The sequence below is a fragment of the Alexandromys fortis genome, unplaced genomic scaffold (genome assembly GCF_014885135.2).
Source record: "Alexandromys fortis isolate MF-2015 unplaced genomic scaffold, M_Fortis_MF-2015_v1.1 scaffold_55, whole genome shotgun sequence".
In the NCBI taxonomy this organism is placed as follows: domain Eukaryota; kingdom Metazoa; phylum Chordata; class Mammalia; order Rodentia; family Cricetidae; genus Alexandromys; species Alexandromys fortis.
The window spans coordinates 10293943-10309967 of record NW_026067936.1 but is presented as its reverse complement, the minus strand read 5'-3'; the positions used below and the strand labels follow the sequence as shown (position 1 = coordinate 10309967).

Below are 16025 nucleotides of genomic sequence, written 5' to 3'. Positions count from 1 at the left end.
TACCAAACATCCAGGAGCCCGGGCTGGTGGTGTGTGGGAGGACAGTAGCTACATTCAGATCAAAGCCCACGAGGCATTAGGGGCAGATGCGCAGAATTGGTTCAAACGGGCACTGTTTTTCTCCCCATCGGCTCTAATTTTTGAGAAACTGAACTAAAAAATGAATACTTGCCATAATACTTTCTATCGTCTATGGGGAGATTTTTCTTAGCTCGAAAGCAACAATAATAATACAACAAAAGCACTTGGTTTCTTAAGCTGAAAAACTGTACCAAATTCTATCTAAGCTCTGTAAGGAGAGCTTGGCTGTATTCATCTAATGCTACCAAGTACTCTAACGAGGCTGCTTGGGATGGTAACGCACAGGCCTTCACCCATACACACTTGATCTTCAAAATAGCAACTGGTCCTGTTCTCTCGGTCCCACTCCCTTCTCTCAGGCCTCTAATAATGCCACTGAAGTAGGGCATCTACTGCCTGGGACCTTAAGTCCCAGCCCCGTCTCCTGGCAGCTTCGGCACCCACAAGCTCCTGTGCACAGACAGAGGAGAGTGCATCTGTCCTGTTTACCCTGGCTGCAGTTCTATCCTGCATGTCTCCACTCCCAGCCTTGCATTCTGCTGGGGACTGAGGGCATGAAGGAATTAAGGCCACCAGCATCTTTCAGAATACTGTGGACTTTGTGGACTAGCCTGGAAGCCCAACCAGAGCCAAGGCTGTCTCAGGGCTATATACTCTGCTTTACAGACAGTGGGAGAAGAATTTTTAAGAATGTAGCCCCTTTATGGCTAAAAGTATTTCATATCATCTAACAGCAAGCCTCTTCTGCATACCGCACAAACCTACTAAGAGGGACTTCTGAGATACCGAGCCACAGAGAGTCACGTGACAACTTTAGTGGAAATTGATCTTACACCTACTTCAATGCTCAATGAATCTTCAGATTTTTTTCATAATGCAAAATGTACAGAAATTTCTCATTTGGTCTCTCTCTCTCTCACTCTCTGTGTGTGTGTGTGTGTGTGTGTTTGTCTGTCTGTCTGTCTATTGAAAAGTTGGCTTATATTCTTACTCACTGAGTTCCCTGAACCTCATTTTTCTTAATGGTTAACTGTGAATAGAAATATCTATAATATCTTATAGGCACAGAACAGTGGCTTGATAAATGTTTCCTTCCTTCCTTCCTTCCTTTTTTTCTTGTTCAACTAAAATGTAAAAACCCAAGTTTCAGTAAAAGTAACTTCTGGAAACAGTCATCATTGCAAGGACTTCATTCAAGGTTCCCACTTAACTTCTCTAAAAATCTCTGTGTCTACCAATCGATCCCGTTCTACCTCAAAAGCAGCCCCATTCTCTGATGGTCTCCCTCTTTCCTACGTTCCAGAGGGAAGGATATGTGTACTTCCTCCATAGAAGGCCTTTGGCAATTCTACTTCAGGATATTGGCTTTGGGCCACAAAAGTTGTAGGCAAAGTCCAGAGGGTTCACTGAAGGACTGAGTTCTGAGCCAACAACTGAGGACCAATAGCTGGATCAGGAGCAGAAGGCTGGTTAGATAAAACCACTTGTCATAGGCAACATCAGGCAGCCAACTGAGAAAGAACTGGAGAGTTCTCCCTGTAACTTCCAAATAGGATACAAGACACTGTTTATACTATGCCACCATTTGACACTCTATCCTCCCCCTCCCCCGTGCAAATGAGCACACACAGTGTGTGTAAGTGTGCACTTGTGTGTGTGTGTGTATGCATGTGTGTGTACTCATGCCCAGAGCCAGTCAGTTCCAGGAGGAAGAATGATGAGAGGCATGGAGAGATGCAATAATGGTGTTCATTTTCTCATCAGGCCTTTTGTACTTTTTATAGCTTTGTACTGTTAAAAATAAAACGAAATAATCTCTCTGGGCATTGTAGCACACGTCTTTAATCCCAAGAGGAGAGGTAGGCAGACCTCTGTGAGTTCAAGGCCAGCTTAGTCTACAGAATGAGTTCCAGAACAGCAGAACTACACAGTGAGACCCCTGTCTCAAAATCACCAAACAAACGAGAAAGAAATTTGTTTAAATCAACAACTGAATGAGTTTCATAGACTTCTGGGTCCTCCCTAGAACAGTGTTATGGTTGGATTCTGATATGTCCCCCTAGCCCTCACATTTTCAATGTTTGTTCTCTAGCAAGAGGCTCCGAGGGAGGTGGAGGAACCTTTAGTAGGTAAGGCTGGCTGCAGAAGTAGGTCTTCGAGGAGTGGACCTTTGAAACTTATACCTGCCCCGGTTCCTGCCTTATGCTTGGCTTCCTGGTTGACTGTGGCACAAATAGCTCTCCCTTATGTTCCGGCATCATAAACCGGGCTGCTACGTCATGCCCGCCCCAGGATAGCAGGCTGAACTCTCTAAGACAGGAGTGAAAGTCCACCTTTCCTCCTTCTGCCTGCTTCCATCAGGTATGACGGTCATAAAAATGTCAAAGGAACTGATATAAATGATTTGTCTTACGTTTTAGCTATTAATATTGTTATTTCATATTATGGTATGGGCGTTCTGCCTACGTGAATGTCTGTGCATCACACTCCTGTTCGGTGTTCACAGAGGCCAGAAACGTGCACTGGATTCCCTGGAACTAGAGTTAATGGCAGTTGTGAGCCACTACGTGGGTGTTAGGAATTGAACCCAGGTCCTCTGGGATAGCAGCCAGTTCTTAGCTGTTGAGCCATCTCTCCAGCCTCATTGCTTATCTTTTAAATGTTTTACCATGAAGGTTTGTTCATATATGCTAGTTTAAATACATAAGTTAATATAGGCAGGTTTTTTTTTTCACGAACATTCTCCTACCTAAGGTTAAAAAGAAAAAGTTGAGTGCAATAATGTTTCACCTTAGTTAGCAACAATGTTTCACCTTAGTTAGAGACAATGTTCACCTTAGTTAGCAACAATGTTTCACCTTAGTTAGCAACAATGTCTCACCTTAGTTAGCAACAATGTTTCGCCTTAGTTAGAGACAATAATGTTTTGCCTTAGTCCGTTTACCTTAGTTAGTTCTCTGTTCATTTGAACAAGATTTCCTCCCTCCTTTCTCACTGGGGTGTGCATTGAAATTAGGTAATGGAGGCTCTCAATCACAAGTATACTTCTCTGATGGCAGTGCGTGTCAAGGAAACGAACAACAGTTGCAGCTATACCCCTGGTAAGAGTGTATGAGGAAGAGAAGAAATCAATGAAATAGGCAGGTTTTTTTTTTTAAATTTTCCTATTCTTCTGTTTCCTAAGTTTGCCTGATGTATATGTCCTTCCTTACTCTTCTTCATTTTTTCATCCACAGCGGCATTTCGTGGATTTCTTCTCTTCCTCATACACTCTTACCAGGGGTATAGCTGCAACTGTTGTTCGTTTCCTTGACACGCACTGCCATCGGAGAAGTATACTTTTGATTGAGAGCCTCCATCACCTAATCTCAATGCACACCCCAGCCATTCACACAAACAACTGGACATACATGAGTCTCCACATTTCCTAAACATCAGCCTCCCATCTCCATGGAGCTGAATCCTCATGTCGTCAGGACAACCCTATGGTTCTCCACAGGCTCTCCTTGGGTTCTGCCCCTTCTCCTAGGATGGGACTACATCTGTGGTCCCTTGGTCATCCCCTAGCCTCTGGCTGGACTCGTAAATGATGGTTCTGGCCAAGCATGGATGTGATTCCAGGCAAAAGATGCAGAGCTGTTTGTAGCATGGAATTGAACAGCCCAAATGACTCTGGATGACTTTGCCAACCCAAACCACACTTTTGATTAAGACAAGATAGCACTAGTGTTAAAGAAAAACTCAGAAGCTTTCAGTTTCATTGTCCTTCCCCTCCCCCTCCTACCTCTCGAAGCTGGCAGAGTCAGTCAGGGCATCAGAGCAGGGACAGTAGCTGGCCACTGTAACAGGGACACACTCTCCACCTGCCAGGGGGCTGCAGGCCCAGCAGCCACTCCCTGCCCATCCCTTGGGTGTGCAGAAGCAGATGCCAGATGGATACAGAATGATCTCGGGGCGGGGGTGGAGGGGATTAGCGGCCTCTGTGGAAGCTTACAGATGCCTCTCAGGCCACCTGGCAGCAGATCCCAGAATCTTAACAAGGAGGGGTGGGGGAAATGGAAGGGTGCTTGTGCTAAGCCTATTTCCACCCTGAATTTTTTGGTTCTTAGATTTCAGCGGGGCAGATTGGCAGAATACAAGTATATCTAGGCAAGAAGGCTGGCGTAGAAACGCTCACCTCCCAGACAGAATTTCGGGCTTCAGGGCAGTTTTAAGTCTCTCTAGGGCTTTGGGGAATACAAATGAGTCACCCACTGTTCAATTATGTCAGAGCCCCACATTTATTTGTTTAATGAGAGGGGCGCAGCTTTTAAAAACCTCGCTAGACAGCAGCAATGGTTTAAAACGTCCTCAGATGTGTCTATGGGGTACTGAACTTCAGCATAGAAAATCCTCCCCACACCCAAGCCCGAGAAGTCCATTAGTGAGCGGGAGGCAATTTCCCGACCCAAATTTCTTAGAAATCACCTAGATGCCAAAGACACTGGGTTCTCACAGTACTGTCTCACTTGGCTTCAGGCCCTTCCCATTTCCCTTCCTTTTACTTGCAGTCCAAAATGTCAAATGGGAAATTCCACAAAGAAGCAGTTGCTAAGTTTTATACTGTGCACTGTTTGAATATCATTTTTAAAAAAAAAAAAAACCACTGTCTGTCTGTTCTTCCTGGGATAGGAATTACCCCTCCATCAGGGAATCCCCGCTGTGTTCCTGACCATTAGTCATTAGCAGCGAGTCCCGTTATCATATTGCCTGTTGAAAGGCCACGGTGCTTTTCAAGAGGCCTACACCGACTCTACAGGGAGCCCGAGGCACAAGAATGTGGATGCAAAGCAGGCACCCAAGCATAGGCAGCACAGATGAACTCTGGTTTCTCTGGATTCTTGTAGTCACGCTGCCAAGTGGCACCCTCAGAGAAGTATTAGGGGCGCCGGAGGTCTTGGAAGGACAACTGAAATGGGACAAGTGGCCTACAGATAAGGGTAACTGCTGGAATAGGAGCTGACGAGCCTCAGATAACCCTTGCATCGACAGACAGGGCACTACTATCAGCAGAGAGCGGCTCCCAGATCTACTATGTTCTGTCAGTGAGTCCCTGGCAATGAGTTTCACGGCTCTACCCTGAGTTCTGCATCTCCACCGCAGAGCTCATGGGGCTGTTGCAAGGACAGGCTAGGATTAACACAGGCAAGTGTCTAGCAGGGGTTCCCAGTAACCCGGGCTGTGGAACTCTAACAGGCCACAGTGGCAGCCACAGGCAGGATGGGAGAAAAGCTGCAGCAGAGCAAGAAACTGGAGTGAGAGGCAGAATTAATCTGGGGGTGGGTGGGTGAGGTGACCGAAGTGAAGAGGCAGGAGGAGGTGTTCCTATCCAGTATGGCTGCGGAGAGCTGTCTGGGGAGAAGGCAGAAAGAGAACACGTCCTTGGGGAGCGGCAGAGATGGTGCTGCAATTCGGCCATGCTCGCAGCAGGAGACGCAGAGGCATGGCACAGGGGCAGAGGATACAGCAAGTCTGGTGACTTAGATGGAGACCATGCATTCATCTGTGGGTAGGGGACAGGAGACTGAAATGGAGAAGGGCCACTGCTCAGTTGGAGTGTGTGTGTGTGTGTGTGTGTGTGTTTGTGTGTGTGTGTGTGGCAGGGCTGAGATAAGGACACACTGGGCTCAGCAGGAAACAGTGGACCAGAGTGGGAGTCACTGAACCAAGGCAGGGGCTGAGGACCAAGATGGGAACAGTGGCCAATCTTAAAATGGGACACGTGGCCCAGATGAAGCCAGAGAAGTGAGCTGGGGATCTCCAACACAGTGAGAGGCCAGGGATGAGGGAAGGGAGACCGAGACAGGCTGTGCCCCCAACCTGAGGGCACTGGAGACAGTTGCTGGACCTGGGATGAAGTACACAGGGGAAAGGAGCTGGACAGAAGCATGGGGCATGGGACAGCCCCCACAAAAAGCTGTGTGTTTTCCTGTCCCTAGACTCTGGAGATCGCCCTCCCCTCACCAGAACCCTGGTTACCTACCTCAGGCTAGCCCATCTGCTCTGACTAGACCACACTAGTTAAAGGCAGCTTTTATGGAGAGTGTGCCTTTCTTGATAGCTGTTATTATTTGCAAATTATTAGTGTCTCTAATAAATTATTACAAAAGAAAACTCTTGAAACCTTGGCTTTAGGCTGAACTTTTTTTTTTCTTTTCTACCCAGGGAACCCTGGTGAGCGAGCCTGGTAGGCATTCGAGCCAAAGACAGAAAGGGCAGAAGTTGGGTTTCAGCACTGGGCTCCGGTACTGGTTTGCAACTAACTCCTCTCTGGCAAACCATGCACCCTGGGGCCTCAGTGTTAGCTCTAAAGGAAGAGACTGAACTGATTTATCTTGAGGGCCATTCAACTTTAGTAGTCAGTGAGTGATGGCTTAAAATACCATGCAGATACATTTGCTACTTGATTTTCTAGGTGTCTCAAGTTCAAATCCTGGCAAACTCAGCCTGAAGTAGAGCAACCTCTGAAACTGAGCACACAAACGTATCCTTGGCTCCCCTGAGTCACCCCCTGCCATGCACTGTCTCCACCAGCACCCCTTGCCCCTCAGCTTCCCAAGAAGGACGACCTGTGACATTTCAAGCAGACCCACAGTGGCTATGGCCAGGTGAAAAAGCAAAAGAAAAGGAACAGCTGGGAAGTCTACCACCTTAGCATGTGAGCTCAACCCCATGGTGCTTATCATGCATGCTGAGTGCTCACACAGAAGGCAGGTCATTGCTCTCCATCACAGCCAAGGTCCCCAGAGGGACACAAACAACAGCAAGCCATACCTATTCCCTCCAGGAAAAGGTGACACTTAAGTCTTCACTTGAATGAAATTACTGTGTTTGTTTGTTTGCTCCCACACTGCCTCGGCCTCCTCAGTGTTGGGATCATGGGTATAAGCTCTTCTGTATAAGGACCTCTTCCTTCCATTGCCCACCGAGCAGAACAGGAGCTCACCGCTCCATACCTCTGAGCCAGACCTAAACATTTACAGAAGTGCTGCTCTGTTTGGACCTCTGACTAACCAGGATGCCCCCATCCTCACTCCAGCCCCACTTCCTTGGGGGAAGTCAGGAAACAGCAGGCAAGCTGAAGAAGAAGGCTGCCTCCTTGAAGAGGCTAGCTGCTCAAATTCCACACTTTGTCCCTTTAGTTTTCCTTGCTGGGCATGCAATCCTGTCCAGCATCTTTATTTATCCTCACCGGGCACGTGATCCTGGTTGACTACCCTCAGTACACAGGATGCCCCTGCAAGGCCCGTGCCCCTTATTAGTCTCCTTTAATTTAGAATACTGCAGGCTATGGCAGGGTCTTCTGGCCCTAACTGGGCACCAGCTCAAACCAGAGTGCTGGAATGAGGGTTTGAAGGGCTTTAGTACTTTGCAACACACACACACACATTGACGCATGCACACCACACTCACATGCACACACACACACCATACACATGCATGCACACACAAACACCTTTCTGCTTCATCAGAATACCCATGTACTCACAGCTACTTTGGGGGCTAAAGCAGGAGGACTGCAAGCTTGAGACTAACGTGGGACACATAGTGAGTCCGAGACTATACTGTGTAACTCTGCCATATACCCAGAGACAGAAAAGACCTGGGAATATAGCTTGGTGGTAGAGTACTCGGTAGCATGCGGAAAACCTTTGGGTTCGAGAGAAGGAGAACAGGTAGGGGAAAGCACAAGGTGCCTCTGGGGGACAGGGGCTGTGGCTCAGTGGCTGATTACCTGCCTAACACACACCAAGGTCCAGTTAAGATCCAGGTAACTCACCCACTGCAGAGATACGGACCATCTCTAACAGAAGCAGCATCTCTGATCAGAACAGACTTAGCATCCAGAAGCCAGACAAGGACCCAGGAGAGGACCTGTGCTTTCTGAAGTTGGGAAAACGGATGGATCAGACCACAGGTGGGTAGACTAGAGGAACCAGGGAACCAGTACTCAGCATCAGACCACAGGTAGGCAGGCTAGAGGAATCAGAAAACCAGGACTCAGCTTCAAGGCCCTGGAGAAAGCTTGCTCGCTTTCCTGCTCCTCACCCACAAGTCAGTGTTACGTAGGCTAGACTCCCTGTGTACACCAGGGAAGTGGGCAGAGGTGGCAGCCAGGGTTAGTGCGCATCCATGCTGTCCCAGAGAACCAGCAAAACATAGCGCTACCCTCCTGGATTAGAGATGGTCAGTGATACAGCAGTGGTCAACCCCTGCTGGGCCATGTCCTATTCTCATGCCCATCCCCATTTTCCCAAACAACAGAACACAAAGCAGAAAAGAGCATGAAGAACCAACCACCCTCACTAAAGCAGGAAGGGCAAAAGCCTGAGTTTCCGTGCCGGGCTGTTGGGGCAGTCCGCAGGCTGCAGGACTTAACGGATGTTCAGTGTCTCACTGAGACGGATGCTTGGCAGAGCTGGATTCTGCAAGCCTCTCTGGCTAGTTGGGAAACAGCATCTCGTCTGTCTTTCTCTGTGTCTAGGAGGCAGGGGAGGCGTCCTCTGTGTATAGCATAGCCCATCTCCGGGTTTATGGGGAGAGCGGCCTTGCTGGATGAAGGGAGATCCTAGCCTTCATTACTTCCTCAAAGATCTCCCCCACCAAAAACCAACCACAGTCTTCAGAACTGGGGCCATATCTTCAACACGGGCATCTGGAGGGGCCACAAAGGAACCCAGCACACAGTAAGGAACTGTTTGGGTTGTGGACATTCCCTGGGATTGTGCACTTACCTGGAGGCAGATCTAGTATAGAGGGAACCACAGCGGCACTTAAGGCAACCTCTGATTGGACAGCTGAAGCTAAAACACACCATCCATGACCCAGCTTGGAATACCAGACGAACTGGACAGCTGCCCCCCGCGGATTCTGGCCATGGACTGATGTCAACTTCCTTCCTTTAAAGTTAACATACTCATTGTCTAAAAGAACAATCTCAGTGGAAAAGAACAATATAAAGTGAAAAATAATTGTCTGTCTTCCTCTTGACTGGCGGCCATTCTGCAGAGGTAATGGCTGATCCGTTTCTCAGGTACATTCCATAGACAGTGTCAATGGACACAGCCCAGCCGTGAGGCTGTTTGCATCCCGCACCTCTCCTGCCTGCCTAGCAACCCCTCTCATCCTCTTCCACACTTGCTGAACCCTGGGTTGTGTGTGAAGACAGAACACACGCCTAATGAAAACCTTTGCTTTCATAGAGCCCCTTGCAGATCTGGGAAGCCACGGGGGTAATTCTAGCCAATGCTTTATCGGTACAAGGAGGTTGGGGGTTTCTCAATACTTTTCTAGGCTACTAGAGACATGGCCATCTCACTAATTTTTTCCCCCTTATGCCCCTTTCTTTCGTGGAAGTACAGATGTGAGGTCTGTTAGTGTGTAACCACCTTGTAGCCAGGAGGGCTAGACCCACAAAATCCATGGTGCAGAAGAGTAAAAACAGCAGGCAAGTCAGGGACAATACAGAAGAGACTCTATGGGTCGTGAGCCCCTGGGGTTGAACGACCCTTTCACAGGGGTAGCCTAAGACCATTGGAAAACACAGATATTTATGTTATGATTCACAACAGTAGCAAAATTATAGTTATAAAGTAGCAACAAAGTAATTTATGCTTGGGGATCACCACAACATGAGGAACGGTATTAAAGGGTTGCAGCATTAGGAAGGCTGAGAACCACTGCTCCATGCTAACCCTGTTCAAAGGAGACCCCGTACCAATGCTGCACTGCAGATGTGGACATGCTACTCACAAGGAAAATAGACCTCTTTTAGGCTTTCTTTCTTTTTTAATTGTTCTGTTCTATTTTTTCCTTGCACATAGTACCAGGTTACACAAGGACATTTTCATGCCAATATGATGTTGACAGGACTTTTTCTTTTCATAGCTATTATCTTCTACACTGACATACCAGCTTCTAAATTCTGTTTTTTAACATGCATGCTATAAAGCATGAGTCGGCTTTTTCATCCAACATTGTGAGTCCATCCCATGCAGCATGCAGGGAGTGGCAGAGAATGGTGCTTTTTTTTCAGTGCTCCACAGTGTGGGGCTGTGTGCATACACGTGGTTCCATGCATTTAATATTACTGCTCTAATAACACGGGAGCAGACAGCTCATGGACCATCGGGCTTGCATGTGTACATGGACAGTGGCAGAGCACATGCCTAGCATGTGTGTTTATCTGGACAGTGGCAGAGCACATGCTTAGCACACATTTGTATCTGGACTCCAGCCCCAAACAGCACACTGACAAGGGAAAGCAGTAACTAATGCGGGGCTGCACTTACTGCTCTTTCTCGTATGTAGGAATGAACTCATCACAGACAAATGCCCCACTCTGTCCTGAAGCAAGCACACCAAGCAGAAGAGGCCTTGGGAACTGGCAGTACCTGAAACGTCCTAGGAAGCAGACCTCACTTCACAGCCCCCGCAAAACCCCATTCATGCCACAGCACCCTGGATTCACTACTGTACCGAACAAGACAAAAGCCAGCCTCACCACACTTACCCAGAGCAAGCCACTCCCTCTGCTACTTCATATTTTTATAAAATATGCCATCCTATTTTGGCAACTCCATGTGAGGTTTTATGCATTTTTTTTAAAAAAGGATGTGTGTTCTGTACCAGTACTAGAAATAAACCTCACCCCAGTCTCAGCAAGGCTTAAGGCTAAAAATAACTAGGGTCTGCCTCTAGAGCAAAAACGTGCAGCAGAGTACAAAGAGGTTCTTCCTCTGCGATGACCCGGCCTGAGCCACAGGACTGCCCGGTGCAGGTCTTCAAGGGAAGCCCCCAAAGGGGAAGCACACCCCACCCTGGCTGCTGGAGTGGCTACAATTGCAGAACCTAATTTTAGATACTATCACTTCCTCTGCGAACAGTGAATCATAGCTTCAAAGTGACTTGGAGGCAGACACAAATCCCGCTAAATACTTGCACCACAGGCAGAGAAGCTGCTTCACCTGGAGCTGCTCAGAAACACGGGCCTTGGATGGCAGCCCTGGTCCTGACCCCTTGATTGGGGACCCCCATCTGAGGGCACTAGGTGAGCAGGGTAAAAGTTTTGAGAATATATTTTTTCGCAGTTTTTTTTGTGTGTGTGTACATGTGTGTTTTTAGCGTATATGGGTAGTGCACACATGCACACTGAAGTGCAGGTATACATGCCTGTGTACATGCAGAGACCAAAGAAGGATGCCAAGTGCCCTGCTCTGCCTCTCCCTGGGTCATTTCTTTGTGACAGGTCTCTCACTGAACGTGAAGCTAGGCTGGCGGCTAGCAAACTCCAGCAATACTTGCGGCTCCAGCCTCCACAAGCTGGGGTCACAGGTACATGCAGCCACACCTAGCTGTTTTTATATATTTTCTTTAACATGATACAAACTCAGGTCCTCATGCGTGTGCTGCAAGCACTCTTATCCACTGAACCATCTGCCCAGCTTCCCTCCCTTTCCCAGCACAGTAAAGATGGAGAAGCATTCACCAAGCTCAGTAACCACTTAACCACATAACCCATCCCTAAGCCATGTGAGGGCACTGCACGGCTGACTGTCCTTCTCACCCGGTGCTCTGGGGGCATGCAGGTACACATGCCCACCTTCCCCATCCTCTCTCCACTTCCTCACTTGTGCCTCTGACAACTTAGCAGCTTTGACTAATGAAAGAACAAACAAGAAAGCAGCGGTTTGATGTGCATCAAAGAACGAGAGAAGCAAGCAGGGGAGAGAGGTTCCCACTCCAGAGAGAGAACTGCACAGAGTGTGAATCAGAGTCTAGGGTGGCAGGTGCCAGCAGGATGGAGGCAGGGGACGGGCAGGGCAGAGGCTGCTCATCTACCATCGTTCCCCCTGTGCCCGCTCCTGAAGCATCAGCTCCCTTATGTATGCAGACATCCCCGGGCTTAAATGAGATCTATTAAGTCTAACTGTCACACTACGGTCAGGGAAAAAGAAGTCAGGAACTATCCGTTGTCATAATCTCTGAAGCAGAACTGCCTGCCTCAAGAGGTAAAAGGCAAAGAGCAGAAAGCTATTTCCGCCATTTCCTAGGCAGTGATAGGGTCTACTTAATTGAAGTCGTCTGTAGTCTGCTCTTCTCTGGGGTTCCAACGGCACGGGTGTCACTCATGCTGAATGACAGGGACACAGAGCCGCTACCCCTGCAGCATCTGTCCTTTTATAGACTTCTCTGGGAATGCTGACAGGGGATCTCAGCCTCAGTATTGGCATCCAAAGAGATGGAAGAAACCAGCCAGGAGAAGCCCCAGAATCTTGCCCCAAACTGTCTGACCCTAAATCAAATAGCCACTGCTCCATTATCACTATTTCTCTTAAAACCAGAAGGAAAATTTGAAAAAAAGAAAAAAAAAAAAACCTCACAGATGTTTCAGCAGACAGTTTCAATGTCGTTATAGGAAACAATGCACTCTTCTTCAAAATACACTTCTGTTCACACTTCAGTGGCTTCCTTTACAAAAATGCAAATAAAATATGCACTGGCACAGACGCCACTCCCATCCTTGTTTAAAATTAGCCTGACTTTGTGTTCGCATCTTATCTGAGATCTGGAACAAGACAGTCTGCGTGCGTGTGTGCGTGTGTGCGTGTGTGTGTGTGTGTGTGTGTGTGTGTGTGTGTGTGTCTGAGGAGGCAGGACTACGTCCAAAGCTGAGGTGTTTGTAAAAACACAGACGTATGCTTTGGGTGCCACCTTCTCTGGTCTTTTCCACACTGCCCACCCCCTCTATGCTTCAACTCTCTATCACCTGCCCTCAAGTTCATACGACACTAGATGTTCATACTACTCTAGATGCCTTACACTGGATCCTTCCATCCTTGAAGCCCCGGATTCTCCACTCTTGAGGTGCAGGACCACTCCTCTCTATTCATCACTGAGGCTGCCTGAACCCCTTCCACTGCAACAACAGGATAGCCAAGAGGAGTCCCAGTGAGGCTCTGTATTGATGGTAGAGCAGGGAACAGAGGCCTCAAACCAGACCATGGACTCTGCAATGAACACTTACAGGTAAAGATATATGGACTGAGTTGACTCACTGTGTCACAGTGTAGCTTCCACGACGAGACTTTTCTTCTTGTTTTTCTTTCTTTTTTTCTCTTCTCTCTTAAATTTTATTTTATTTTTATGGGGAGGTGGCAAGGGAGGAGGGTGGATACAAAGGAACAGGGAGATGAATGAGATGCAGATGTATAATGTGAAAGCCACAAAGAATAAAAGGGTTTTTTTTTTTACTTAAAAAAAAAAAAAACAAACAACAACAAAACCAGGAACTAAGGAGATGTCTCAGTGGGTAGAAATGTTTGCTGTACAAACCACGAGGACCTGAGCTTGAATCCCTAACACCCACATAACAAGCTTGGCATGGCTACACACCTGCCTGTTGCCCCAGTCCTGTGTGGGTCAAAGATAAGAGGATTGCTGGAGCTTGCTGGCTGGCAGCCTGATTCCAGTTTCAGTGAGGGATCCTGTCATTTGAGAATAAAACAGGTAGTGACAGAGTAGAGGACCCAACCTTGTCCCCTGCTTTCCCACTTGTGTGCTCCTACACAACACACACACACACACACACATGCACACATGCACACACACATGCACACACAGAGAGACATGTGCGCGCACACATACACACACACAGACATGCACACATGCACACACACATGCACACACAGAGAGACATGTGCGCGCACACATACACACACACACACACACACACACACACACACACACACACCTTCACAGGCATGTTTCACATAGACCTGGGCCATACTCATACTCTCTCATCATAAACACACTGTCAGAAATAGTTCCACAAAAAAAAAAAAATTAAAGCTTAAGGGCTAGCATTTCAGAGCAATCATAGACTGTGTACTTACCATGCATGCGATTCTGGATTTAATTCCCAGAATGCAAAACAGAATTAGAAAGCTTTTACAAGAGCCCTCCAGCGAATAATCAATATTGATAAAATGATGGCTGATTGATCTATTAAGAAGAACAAAAATCCAGACTCCTGTTTAGTGACATGGATACTAGCACACAGTGCTCTGGTTAGCCACCTCTATACCAGGGAGCATGCTCAGTCGTTGCCCCATCCGTGGGCCTGTGTAGGAGTGAGCTCATGCAGGCATGCACAGGTTCTCGAAGGTGCCTTCCAGGCCTGTGTCAGGCTCTGGGAAAACATTCTCCTCACTGCCTCTTCTGGTCCTCGTCCCTGAGTTTTTCTTTCCTTGACTTAAAAATTCCATGCCTTAAGTTTAGTGCCACCCCGGGAACTACAAACAGAAGCACGCTTATCTCCATGGAAACAGAGTAAGATGACTTAGGAAAGCGCAGCTTTCCATAGCTCCTACATCGAAAACCAAGCAGGTGTCACACTTAATGTCGGATGTTCTGCTCTCAGCCTGCTCCTCCCTAGAACACAGGCTGACAAATAAAGGCAATTTCATCATCCTGCTTGCTCAGGCCCCAAACCTTCAACTCTTTCTTTAGGGGCTTGTCTTTTCATTTTCTTAATTTCTTGCCTGACCCAGAACCAATACAGCAACAGGTTCATTAACTCTGTCTTCAAAAATCAATCTATAAGATGGCTTCTCATCCACTCTGCTGCTGCTGCTCAGTCCGCAAGTGCCACGGCACCAAAGGATCCGAGACTGCCACGTGTGCCCTACAGAAATGTCTACAACATTTACCATAAGAGCGACCCCACCGGTCTTCAGAGAAAGGAGGGTGACCTTAATTCACACACAGCTGACCCGCGTTAGCTGTTTTGAAGGAGCGACTCCTTTCTATTCTACAGTGTGCAAGCCAATTAGGCTTCAAAATAAAGAAGATTTAAAGAAAAAAAAAGGTCCCCCAATCCAGTAAAAGTAAAAACCATTAATACAGAGGCCACTGTCTGACAGCGAAAGGGACTCATGGGGACATCAACATCACGTCACCGTTTAACCTGAGCGGGAACATTAGAACGCCGCACAAGGTGAAGGGTAGCTTCCTGACGCGCCAAAGAGTAGGTCATATTTAAACAATCACTCAGTTATTCGACAGAGAAAGGAACAAACTTTTGGTCTTCACACGAGTCCTTTCCTTTTCAAAGCAAACAAAAGCAGAGCGTGCCCATCGGGAAGGCACCAGCAGGCAGGAGGCTGCTGAGCACAAAGGGAGGACTGTCCAGAACAGGGCTCTCCCCAAGCAGGGCCAAGCAGCTTCCTGTAATATTGGCTTAGGAGACCGCTGAATCAGATCATCAGCATGCTCTCCGCACCCCCCAGACTGAAGGTGGGAGAGAGATTTACTCCCAACTCCAACCACCATGATACTTATTTCCTCTTAATTACTAAGCGGCTGAATTCGCCCTTCCTCCCAACAGCACGGGGAAGGCACGGAGCTTTTTACAGTGATTAACCTTGTGGGTCCACAGTTCACTGACTCCCATTCCTTTGCCAGCACAGACGTGCAGGTGTGCATGTGTGTGCATGTGTTTTCGTGCCTGTAAGGAAGGAGGAGGCAGGGTTATCTTAAAGGTCTTTACCCGGCCCCATTTACTTCTTCGCAGTCTCCTTGTTATTCGGCCCAAGTCTGGCACCAACTGCAATCTAGGAATGAGCAGCCCAGGCTGCAGCTTCACTGTGCCCCAAGGAAGCTATGCTTCTGTGTCAAGTGAAGCCTTTTGCCGAAACAACAGACAGATAAGGGGAGATAGCTTTACTTTCTAGCAAGGGCAACCAAGTCTTGGGAGACCTCACAGCTCAAAAGCCCTCGTTGCCTGGTGTGACCCAGGGAAAATTCCATTTTGAGAAAATGTACTTTTCCTTGAAATCCTCTGAGACAGAGAGTAACTAGTTCTTCAGAGAGGTTGCTGGCCTTTTCTCGGGATGGTTGGAACC

The 16025-nt window shown here is 47.8% G+C and overlaps 1 protein-coding gene across 2 annotated transcripts in view; it reads right to left on the bottom strand.

The window, feature by feature from the left end:
- Nucleotides 1–16025, bottom strand: part of Mfhas1 (multifunctional ROCO family signaling regulator 1) — an 80356-nt gene that overhangs the window by 27893 nt on the left and 36438 nt on the right. The gene's annotated exons all lie outside the window — the stretch shown is intronic.